This window comes from Procambarus clarkii, chromosome 50, assembly GCF_040958095.1.
Source record: "Procambarus clarkii isolate CNS0578487 chromosome 50, FALCON_Pclarkii_2.0, whole genome shotgun sequence".
In the NCBI taxonomy this organism is placed as follows: Eukaryota; Metazoa; Arthropoda; class Malacostraca; order Decapoda; family Cambaridae; genus Procambarus; species Procambarus clarkii.
The window spans coordinates 9,068,183-9,077,886 of NC_091199.1; the positions used below are offsets into that span (position 1 = coordinate 9,068,183).

The 9,704-nt window shown below is 49.1% G+C and overlaps 1 protein-coding gene across 11 annotated transcripts in view; it reads right to left on the reverse strand.

The window, feature by feature from the left end:
- The window catches only part of Amph (amphiphysin), a 185,232-nt gene that overhangs the window by 165,844 nt on the left and 9,684 nt on the right, over nucleotides 1-9,704 (reverse strand). For 3 of the 11 annotated variants that reach the window (XM_045766036.2, XM_069303473.1, XM_069303472.1), the window contains exon 1: nucleotides 5,806-5,921. The exons of 3 other annotated variants lie outside the window; for them this stretch is intronic. The gene's annotated coding sequence lies outside the window, so the exon portion shown is untranslated. Of the gene's footprint in view, nucleotides 1-5,765; nucleotides 5,922-9,704 lie in introns of those variants that run through there. 5 more of the 11 variants (XM_069303476.1, XM_069303475.1, XM_045766040.2 and 2 more) reach the window with 4 other exon arrangements.

Below are 9,704 nucleotides of genomic sequence, written 5' to 3' on the forward strand. Positions count from 1 at the left end.
CACATACATGCGCATACTCATACCTCACTCATCACATCGCCACTCTCATTCACCCTACCTCACGCTTCCTGATATTCGCATCCACATCAATCACTTTACGGGCTATTCATGCCCGTGCCACCTTTAGGGTGGCTTAATCTTTATCAATCATCAATCCCTCACAAGACCTCTCTTTCTACGTCTCCCGTGATGAAGCAATCATTGCCGTGCGTGATGTAGGAGGCCTATATTAATGTATTAATGTGTAGTCAAGCATAACATTGTGAAGATCGCTCGCGCCAATCCATCTTCCTGATAAGATAGTAGGTTTGTGTAAGATTTGCACCATCGTTAAAATACCGACGTGATGGAAATAAATAGTTAATGATAACCTGCAGAATACGCATCCTGGGGGAAGGTCAGTAGCTGGCCTAGGGTAGGGAGAGACCTAGATAAGCAGAAGAGGAGCCACAATAACGTGGCTGAAGTATCAGACTACACACTAGAAGGTGAAGGGACGACGACGTTTCGGTCCGTCCTGGACCATTCTCAATCGACTTGAGAATGGTCTTCTAGTGTGTGGTCTGGCCTAAGCACAAGCTTCCTGTTCTCGACAAGGCAATTGATACCTATACACCCACTGGGCTTATCCGCTTCACAAACCAAACAATACAAATCATCAAATTCAGCCAATGTTGGTTAGTATGCCAAGGGCTCCCCCTCACAATAAACATGTTGGAACACCCCCCCCCCCCCACTACAAAGCTGACTCCACCTCACATGTGACATACTGCCACATCCGGGAAAAGCCAGATCCGTTACAGAGGCTGCCACAGACAGGGACGGTTGGAGGGGGGTAGGTGCTCCTGGCTACACCTTCCTGTGTCTGGCTATAATTAAATCGTAGCCAATAATGCTCCACAACGCTCAGTTTTTGACTCTCGAAACAATATATATATATTGTTAAGTTAGGCTCTTTATAGTTTGAATTAGGTGAGACGGGATTTAAAATCCATTGGCGGTTCGCCGACGGATGTGGCTTATCTCCTGAATCGCCGTCAGATGGACCCGTTCTCCTAATAACACGTCGCATTTTGACGTATATTTATAAAAAAAACTGATTATAGTCGCTCCTGAAACTGACGTGAAGTCGCGTTTTCTGTTCGTGGGTCCTCGGGTATGTTAGGTTCGGGTAATTTAGTACACCAGTTTAGTGACGTTTGGGACAACAGGCTGCATGATGAGTGCTCATATCTTTAGGAAAAAAAAAAAACTTCCTATTCAAGCCTCAGAATTCCGTGTTAAGTAATTATTGTGAACAAACTGAATGTGTTTGAATGTGAATGTGAAAGTGAATTTGAATTTAAAATTTTGAAAGAAATTTTGAAAGTGAAAGTGAATTTGAATGTGAATATGAATTTGAAATTTTGAAAAATTTTGAAAGTGAAAGTGAATTTGAATGTGAATATGAATTTGAATGAATGTGAAAAGGTGAAGAGCCTGGAAAACAAAACGCCCACACACGAGTCTCAAAACTGATACAATCAAACCAGGCAAACACATGACAAACACCAAAGAAGCATTCACCAAACTTCGCATCAACGAATCAAATTCAAAGTAGGTACATCGAAGCCGCGTCCATCGCTCAAGCCACAGCGTCGTCGTTCCAATAATCAAAACATCAGTGCTGAACACATCACTAACGACAGAAACTGAAACCGACGAGATCATTTTATGTTGGTGAATGCGCCAAGTGATCGTGCGAGTGTGTAAGACCTTGTACACTGGTGTGTACCCGCCTAGTTGTGCTTGCGGGGGTTGAGCTTCGGCTCTTTGGTCCCGCCTCTCAACTGCTGTACAGGTTCCCGAGGGTATTGAGCTCTATCGTATCTACATTTGAAACTGTGTATGGAGTCAGCCTCCACCACATCACTTACTAATGCATTCGATTTGTTAATTACTCTGACACTGAACAAGTTCTTTCTAATGTCTCTATGCAACCCGTCCTCAGATCAAGTCCATTCCATCCAGCGGTCGACCCCAAAGACGCATTCACAAATTTTAACATGCTGTTCATTCAAAATAGGAATGTTCTCAAATATAAATTAATATTGCTATATATTAGCATACTGTGCCTATTTAGGCACGGGTTAGGTTAGGTGTTTAGGTTCTGTTGGCGATTATGTAGTACGTGGATGAAGCATTTACAGCGTTGTGGTTCGAACAGAGGTCGCCAGCAAAGAATCTGTTCCGGAAGTATTCGAACGTCATCAGTTGTGAGCCGCGTGTAAACCGTTTTTCATTCATAAACAGGGGGTTTGGCGGGTGCATGGAATGGACTTTTTCCATTGTTTATGAGGACGGGGTTCACTTGGGAACTCATATTCCACCAGTGCTCCCTAATGCGTGTGTCCCTCCGTGTTAAATGCCCCTTGTGAGTTGGGTCTTGTGAGCATCAGCTTGCGCACACAGCTTGAATACCAAGGTACACGCATGCTTGCATCACATGTTACACGCGTGCACAGTTTATTCACATTCAAAACACCAAGGAATATACAGCACCCCCCCCCTACACACACACACACACACACACACACACACACACACACACACACACACACACAGCCCCAGCTGCCAGCCCGAAAATACACCCTTTACTTACCCAAGCACCCAAACGCATAAGCAACCCCCCACCCCCGCCCCGACACACACACCAACATTTTCAGAGATGTGTGAATATATACACAACTGAATATGCATGCAATATCCGCCGTATAAACACAGTCCATGATCTCTAACTAGGATATACAAGAACACATCAGCAGCACGACTCAAGAGTCAGTGCTTGTGGGAGTTGATACGTTGGTTGGTTGATGACAGTTAGTGACGGAACTGTGAGTGAGTGACTGACTGAATGAGTGACAGTGAGTGACTGAGTGAGTGTGTCAGTCATGTTAGGGGCAAGAGGGAGTGAGTCGGTGTGTCATGAGAGGGGAAGGCGTTGGTGTGTGTCAGTCACACAAGGGGAAGCAGGAAGAATGTGTCATACAAGAGGGGAAGCAAGAGGGACGGGTGTGGAATTCAAGGATAATAACGCTAGGGAGGGCAGTGTCAGCGTTTGCGTGCGTCTAACTACTTGCAGGGAGCAAATTGCGTGGTTCTTGGGGCACTGGGGATGGCGGGGTGGATGAATTTGTGGGTGTGGGGGGGGGGGGGGCAAGATTGGAGGGTGAGATGTGAGTATGACGGTGGGTGAGGTCTTGCTTCCTCAGCCTCTCCTAGCACGGTCTCCTAGCAGCCCAGTCCTCCCAGCATGGTGAGGCCTCGCACCCTCAACCTCTCCTAGCAGCCCAGTCCTCCCAGCCCGGTGAGGTCTGGCTCCCTCAGCCTCTCCTAGCAGCCAAGCCCTCTACGTTCAGGGATCAATGGGTGTTGCGTGTGCGACCATGCACATGCATGCATGTACCCCAATGAACACAGGAACACAAGCCCCACAATTAAAACCCACAATACCACTTTGGTCATACAACCCCACCCACTGAGTATATACAGTTCCACCCACCATGAAACCCCCACCCCACACCCCACCACCAGTCAACCCCCCAAGGGTGCCAAATCGCTTTTGACATCATTCAACGTCGTTTTGACACCAAGTGACATTTTGATATCATTTTGACACCAAATGACATCATTTTGACACCATTCAAAAGGATTTTCGTACACAAAATACACACACAAAACGCTTGTAATAATCCTTTGGTGTATTAAACGAGACGAGAGAGAGTATCTCGCGGACGGGAAACAGAGTGTGATTGTGAGACAAGACATTTGATTAGAGCGCAGAAAAGCCTGGTTCACAAGGGTCGGTATCTGAACCACTGCTCTTTCCAGTAGAACTAAACCCTGGGCTGGAATAAGATTATGACATCACACACCCCTTGTGCATACCATATATAAAACAACATTGTATCTCTTATTCTAGTTAGGTTACCGATGACGTAGGATGTTGGAACTTTGCTCATGTCTTAATATAAGACTCTACTCGGCCTTACTCGCCCTTTTTTACGTAACGCACCTACACGAAGACCTGGGCAAGCCCTTGACCCGGGCAAGCCTTTGACCAGGGCAAGCCCTTGACCCGGGCAAGCCTTTGACCAGGGCAAGCCCTTGACCCGGGCAAGCCTTTGACCAGGGCAAGCCCTTGACCCGGGCAAGCCTGAGACCCAAGCAAGCCTGAGACCCGAGCAAGCCTGAGACCCGAGCAAGCCTGAGACCCGGGCAAGCCTGAGACCCGGGCAAGCCTTTAACCCGGGCAAGCCTTTGACCCAGGCAAGCCTCAGACCCGGGCAAGCCTCAGACCCGGGCAAGCTTGAGACCCAGACAAGCCTCAGACCCGGGCAAGCTTGAGACCCAGGCAAGCCTCAGACCCGGGCAAGCCTCAGACCCGGGCAAGCTTGAGACCCAGGCAAGCCTCAGACCCGGGCAAGCCCCAGACCCGGGCAAGCCTCAGACCCGGGCAAGCCTCAGACCCGGGCAAGCCTTAGACCCGTCCACATTCCACCGGCTGAAGACACTGACCCGAGGTGAAAGAGACAATGTTCCACCGGCAAGGTAAACACCTAGGCGGTGAACCTCTACAGTCACCCAAGAGGACAAGTCTCAGATGAGGAAGGTCATGAGAGATACGAGAAGTTACCAGCAGGGTGCGCCACAGGGCGAGCACTTGGACCCATCATAATACTGTTCCGTGCGAACCCTCTTGCCAGAGATGACGGACATGACTAACCCATGTTTCCAGATGCTGCGTCAATGAGGATAAACTTGATGTGTGACTACAAGCTCTAAATATGTCGAGAAACTTTAGTGATATGAAAAGTGGTTGCATGACTTCAACTTCAGTAGCACATGCAAATCAGTGAGGTTATGTGCTGGGGAACAGAGCCAGATATAGGGTACCAACTGGGGTGAAAAATGCTCTTGGTGACAGAGACCTGGTGATAAACATCACAGTAAACCCATCTTCGGAACCCCACTAAGGGGATAATGGTAGCTGTATGTGAAAGCTTGGTCAACACGAGGACTCCTGATATGTTATATTAGAAAGAACGTCTTCACTATCAACAATACGAACTAGGATGTGAAGTGGGGCGAAGCGGACTCCATACATGGCCACCAATGTGGCTACGAGCGAGCTCAAACGGGTTTGGGAACAAGTAGAGTAGTTGACAAGAGTTGAGAAGCGTGCCACAAGACCTAAAGTTCAACCAAAATAAGCATAACCAGATTGAGACTACATACACGTGTCCATCTCAACAAAACAACTTGGAAGACTGATGCAGCATCTTAAGTCTACTTGATATCACCTTAGAACTAAGGGATAGAGAGCCGGGGGCGTGGCAGGACCCGAGGCGGCGACTGGATGGGTCGTCCCTCACTCACATCCAAAGCTGGCATTGGGTATCACCATTCACCTGAGGTTTGGCGTGCATGCGCTCAGGTACCACTGCCTGTCCATCACGTGCGTGCGCGAGAGCGCGTGCGTGTATGTAGGTACAGGTATGTATGAAGCAGGAAGAGCGCCTACGGAGCAGAGGACCTCTAAATACCCCAGGTGGTGCTTCTGCCCACACACACATACAAGATGAAGGCCAGTCAGGTAGACAGGGAGTGAGGCAAGATGCGATGGAGGCTGTGTGTGTGATGCGAGTCTGACATTCAGGGCACAAACGAGATCTTGACACGACACACACATACAGGTAAACGTGCTAGCCGTTGACATCACATACACGAATACAACACCAACACTGCCTGCCGTCTGATACACACAGGAGACACCCGGCGGCCGCAGTGAGGGAGGGAAGTCGGGTAGCGAGCGGTGAGATACACTGTCAGGACAACACTGATCCTGGCCGGCTGGCTGGCTGGCCCCGGACCCTCGCTCCAGGTGATGATAACGCCTCCAGGACTCCCGCCTCCACCTCCACCACCACCACCACACATTGCGCATGCCCACCTCTACTCCTCCATTAGTCTCTTCTCATACACTTAACATGTATGATGGCGACCCTCTGGCACCTTATACACAATTACACACCAAGCCTATTATTATGTTTACCCTCTAGAGCTGCTTAGACTCTAGCCTATTAGGGCAAACGATTCATCGCTAACAATAGGGCATTGGTGGAGACTGGAAGCCCAAACGAGACGAAGACACTTAAGGAAATACTCATGCTCTCCTTCCTCAACATGAACGCCATATCCGGAAAAGAATTCGAACATCAGAAGAGTACTACGCAACAAGTCGAGCCAGCGAGGTTTAAACAACTAGGCTTCACTCCTCTGCATACACTGACAGTTAAGCGCTGGAGGAACGGACGCACTTAAGTCTGCCAATAGCTTGACTAAGTGCGGTGATTCACGAGCCAGTCGGCTGGCCACCACGGCCTCGGAGCACGCAACTCCCACACCACGAAGACACACACACGGTCGATCTATAGTTTTTTCAATCCCAAGTGTTCGAAGCTATTACTCGAGACGTGCTTAACTCGCTTTCTAGTCTCTATTCACTCGCTCCCAGTCTCTTTATTTACTCGCTCCCAGTCTCTTTATTCACTCGCTAAATCTGTGAAACAAAGATATCTTAGCTAATCTTTCCTAGGGCTAAAAGCCTCCAATATATAAAACGGAAATATATTTGAAAAACTTGTTTGTTATTGTACTACTGCATGACATGCTGTCAGTTGGTTGCCAGATGTACAAGATTCATCCTGTCAATTTGTACTATTGCATCGGGATGGAGGATGGGTTCTGATTTAAGGAAGGAGGCGGGGTAACACAGCCTCAGTAACGTCACAACACAGGGGGGGGGCAACACAGCCTCAGTAACGCCACAACACAGGGGACGAGGCAACACAGCCTCAGTAACACAGGGGCGGGGCAACACAGCCTCAGTAACGTCACAACACAGGGGCGGGGCAACACAGCCTCAGTAACGTCACAACACAGGGGCGGGGCAACACAGCCTCAGTAACGTCACAACACAGGGGCGGGGCAACACAGCCTCAGTAACGTCACAACACAGGGGCGGGGCAACACAGCCTCAGTAACGCCACAACACAGGGGACGAGGCAACACAGCCTCAGTAACACAGGGGCGGGGCAACACAGCCTCAGTAACGTCACAACACAGGGGCGGGGCAACACAGCCTCAGTAACGTCACAACACGGGCGGGGCAACACAGCCTCAGTAACGTCACAACACAGGGGGCGGGGCAACACAGCCTCAGTAACACAGGGGCGGGGCAACACAGCCTCAGTAACGCCACAACACAGGGGCGGGGCAACACAGCCTCAGTAACACAGGGGGCGGGGCAACACAGCCTCAGTAACGCCACAACACAAACTCCTCTTACTGCTGTGGAACCCCATAAAGAAAACCCATTTAACCCCACGATGGTCTCGTGTCAACACGTCACCGCGGACGAGCGAGGCTCCTAGAGGCGCATCAATCAACAGCTGTCCCCGAGTGTGAATAGCTAATGTACATTTGACGGAACAGTACATTGCTGCCACATCGGGCAGACACGATGATGAGAAGAGTAGAAGGGAAAGTCCCCCCCGAAGAGTCTTGACAGTGGTGGTGTGGTGGAGGCAGGGGAAAGTCCTCAACACGGTCCACTAACATACATCCAGTGGCGAGGCCGCCGCCACAGTAACCACCACTCCTGAGGTAGTCTGGACAACACCGGTCACCATTCCAACGGCTGTCTTAACGCCACACACACGCAACCCCTCGCATGATTGATAACGCGAGGACTGTAAGGAGAGCGACACGTACATCGGAGCTTGGCTGAGCCGTGACTGTTCTCACTAGACCACGGTCCAGCTGACCCCAGGGTCACCACCACCACAGTCTTCCACGCTCCCTCATACATTCCCACACTCCTCTTAACACCATCTACGCACACCAATACTCAACGCTTCCACTCGGGGGCAGAACAAACTGTAATATGCCTGGATTGTACCTGGATGCCGTTCTGTAAAAGCGAATGGAAAGTGAGTTTAGACCGCTAGCCACCAACATCACACACCACCACCACAAGCCCTCCCTCGCTCTGGTAACAGGTTATACCAGTAAGGCTTCCCCCGCAGCACCCACATCAACTCCTCCTCCTCTCTGGGCTTAAAAGGAAACATGTCCCTCACACTACCACCATCACACACGTTTCATAAACAAGCTCAACCAGGTTAAAACAAAACAAAAAATCCCTTAACCCCCTACTCGAGACTTTTGCAGCTGTTGTTGTTGTTTTAGATTCAGCTACTCGGAACAAAAAGTTCCAAGTAGCACGGGCTATGGTGAGCCCGTAGTGGACTTGGCAGCAGATGCCCCAATATAGCACCCAGAGTTAACAGGGTCGAATCTTTAATATTACACATGCTCGGCGCATGCGCACTAACGCGAATACACACACATCAAAACAGTTTCCAGTACTTCTAAAGTTACAGGAGCAACTGGACGTCATACATTTGTTTACGATAATATTCAGTTCTATAATACCGCACGTCTTGTCCTACTGTACCATGTGTCCTGGCCTTCAAGGATAGGGGGGGGGGAGTGTGAGTGTGTGTACTCAACTATTTATGCCTGCAGGATCGAGCGTTGGCTCTTGGATCCCGCCTTTCTAGCCGCCGGTTGTTTAAAGCAATGATTTTTGCCCTTCTCTATCATACCTAGTTTTAAAGCTATGAATAGCTTTAACAACCTGCTCCTTAAGTTCATTCCATTTCCCGACTAATCTCATGTTAAAAGAAAAATTTCTAACATCTCTCTGACTCATCTGAGTTTCCTGCTTCCACCCATGTCCCCTGGTTCTGTTAGTATTCAAATGTGAACATTTCATCTATTTCCACTGTCAATCCCCCTAAGTATTTAATGTTTATCAAATACCCTGCCCCCTATTTTCTTTTTTCTATTGTTATCAGTTTCAGTTCCTTCAGTCGCTCTTCATACCCCATCCCTCGTAACTCTGGGACGAGTCTCGTCGCAAACTTCTGAACCTTTTCCAGTTTCCTTATGTGTTTCTTCAGGTGGGGGACTGACTCCATGATGGCGAGGCATACTCTAAGACTGGTTTCACGTAGACAGTGTAAAGCGCCCTAAATGCCTCCTTCCTTAGATTTCTGAATGATGTTCTAACTTTTACCAGTGTGGAGTACGCTGCTGTCGATATCCTATTTATATGTGCCTCAGGAGTTAGATTAGGTGTTACGTCCACTCCCAGGTCTCTTTCTCGAATCGACACAGGTAGGCAGTTCCCCTTCATTGTGTACATTTCCCCAAAAAGTGGTAACCGATAATCACAGAGGTGTTCCCCAGAGCTCATACCTACCACAGCTGCGCCCAGTGCACAGCTGTGTGACGAAGAAACCGGGCGAATGGTGCCCCTTTACACCTAGTACTGTATAATGCCTTAAAATCCAAAAGCTTGCACCCTCAACTGGCCTGTAAATTGGCCTAAATTTCCCAAATGGCAACTTTCTTTGGTGCGTTGTATGGAGCACTTGCATGTAAATTTGACCTGAATCGGGCTAGTTCTCGCGAGCACAAACGGTTCACAAATGGGTAATCTGAGCAGCGGATGCTGGGTGGATCTGCCAGCAAATACCACAAACACCCGCCAAACTCCGGTTCTCGCACTGTGGCTTAGGTTCGCTCACATGACA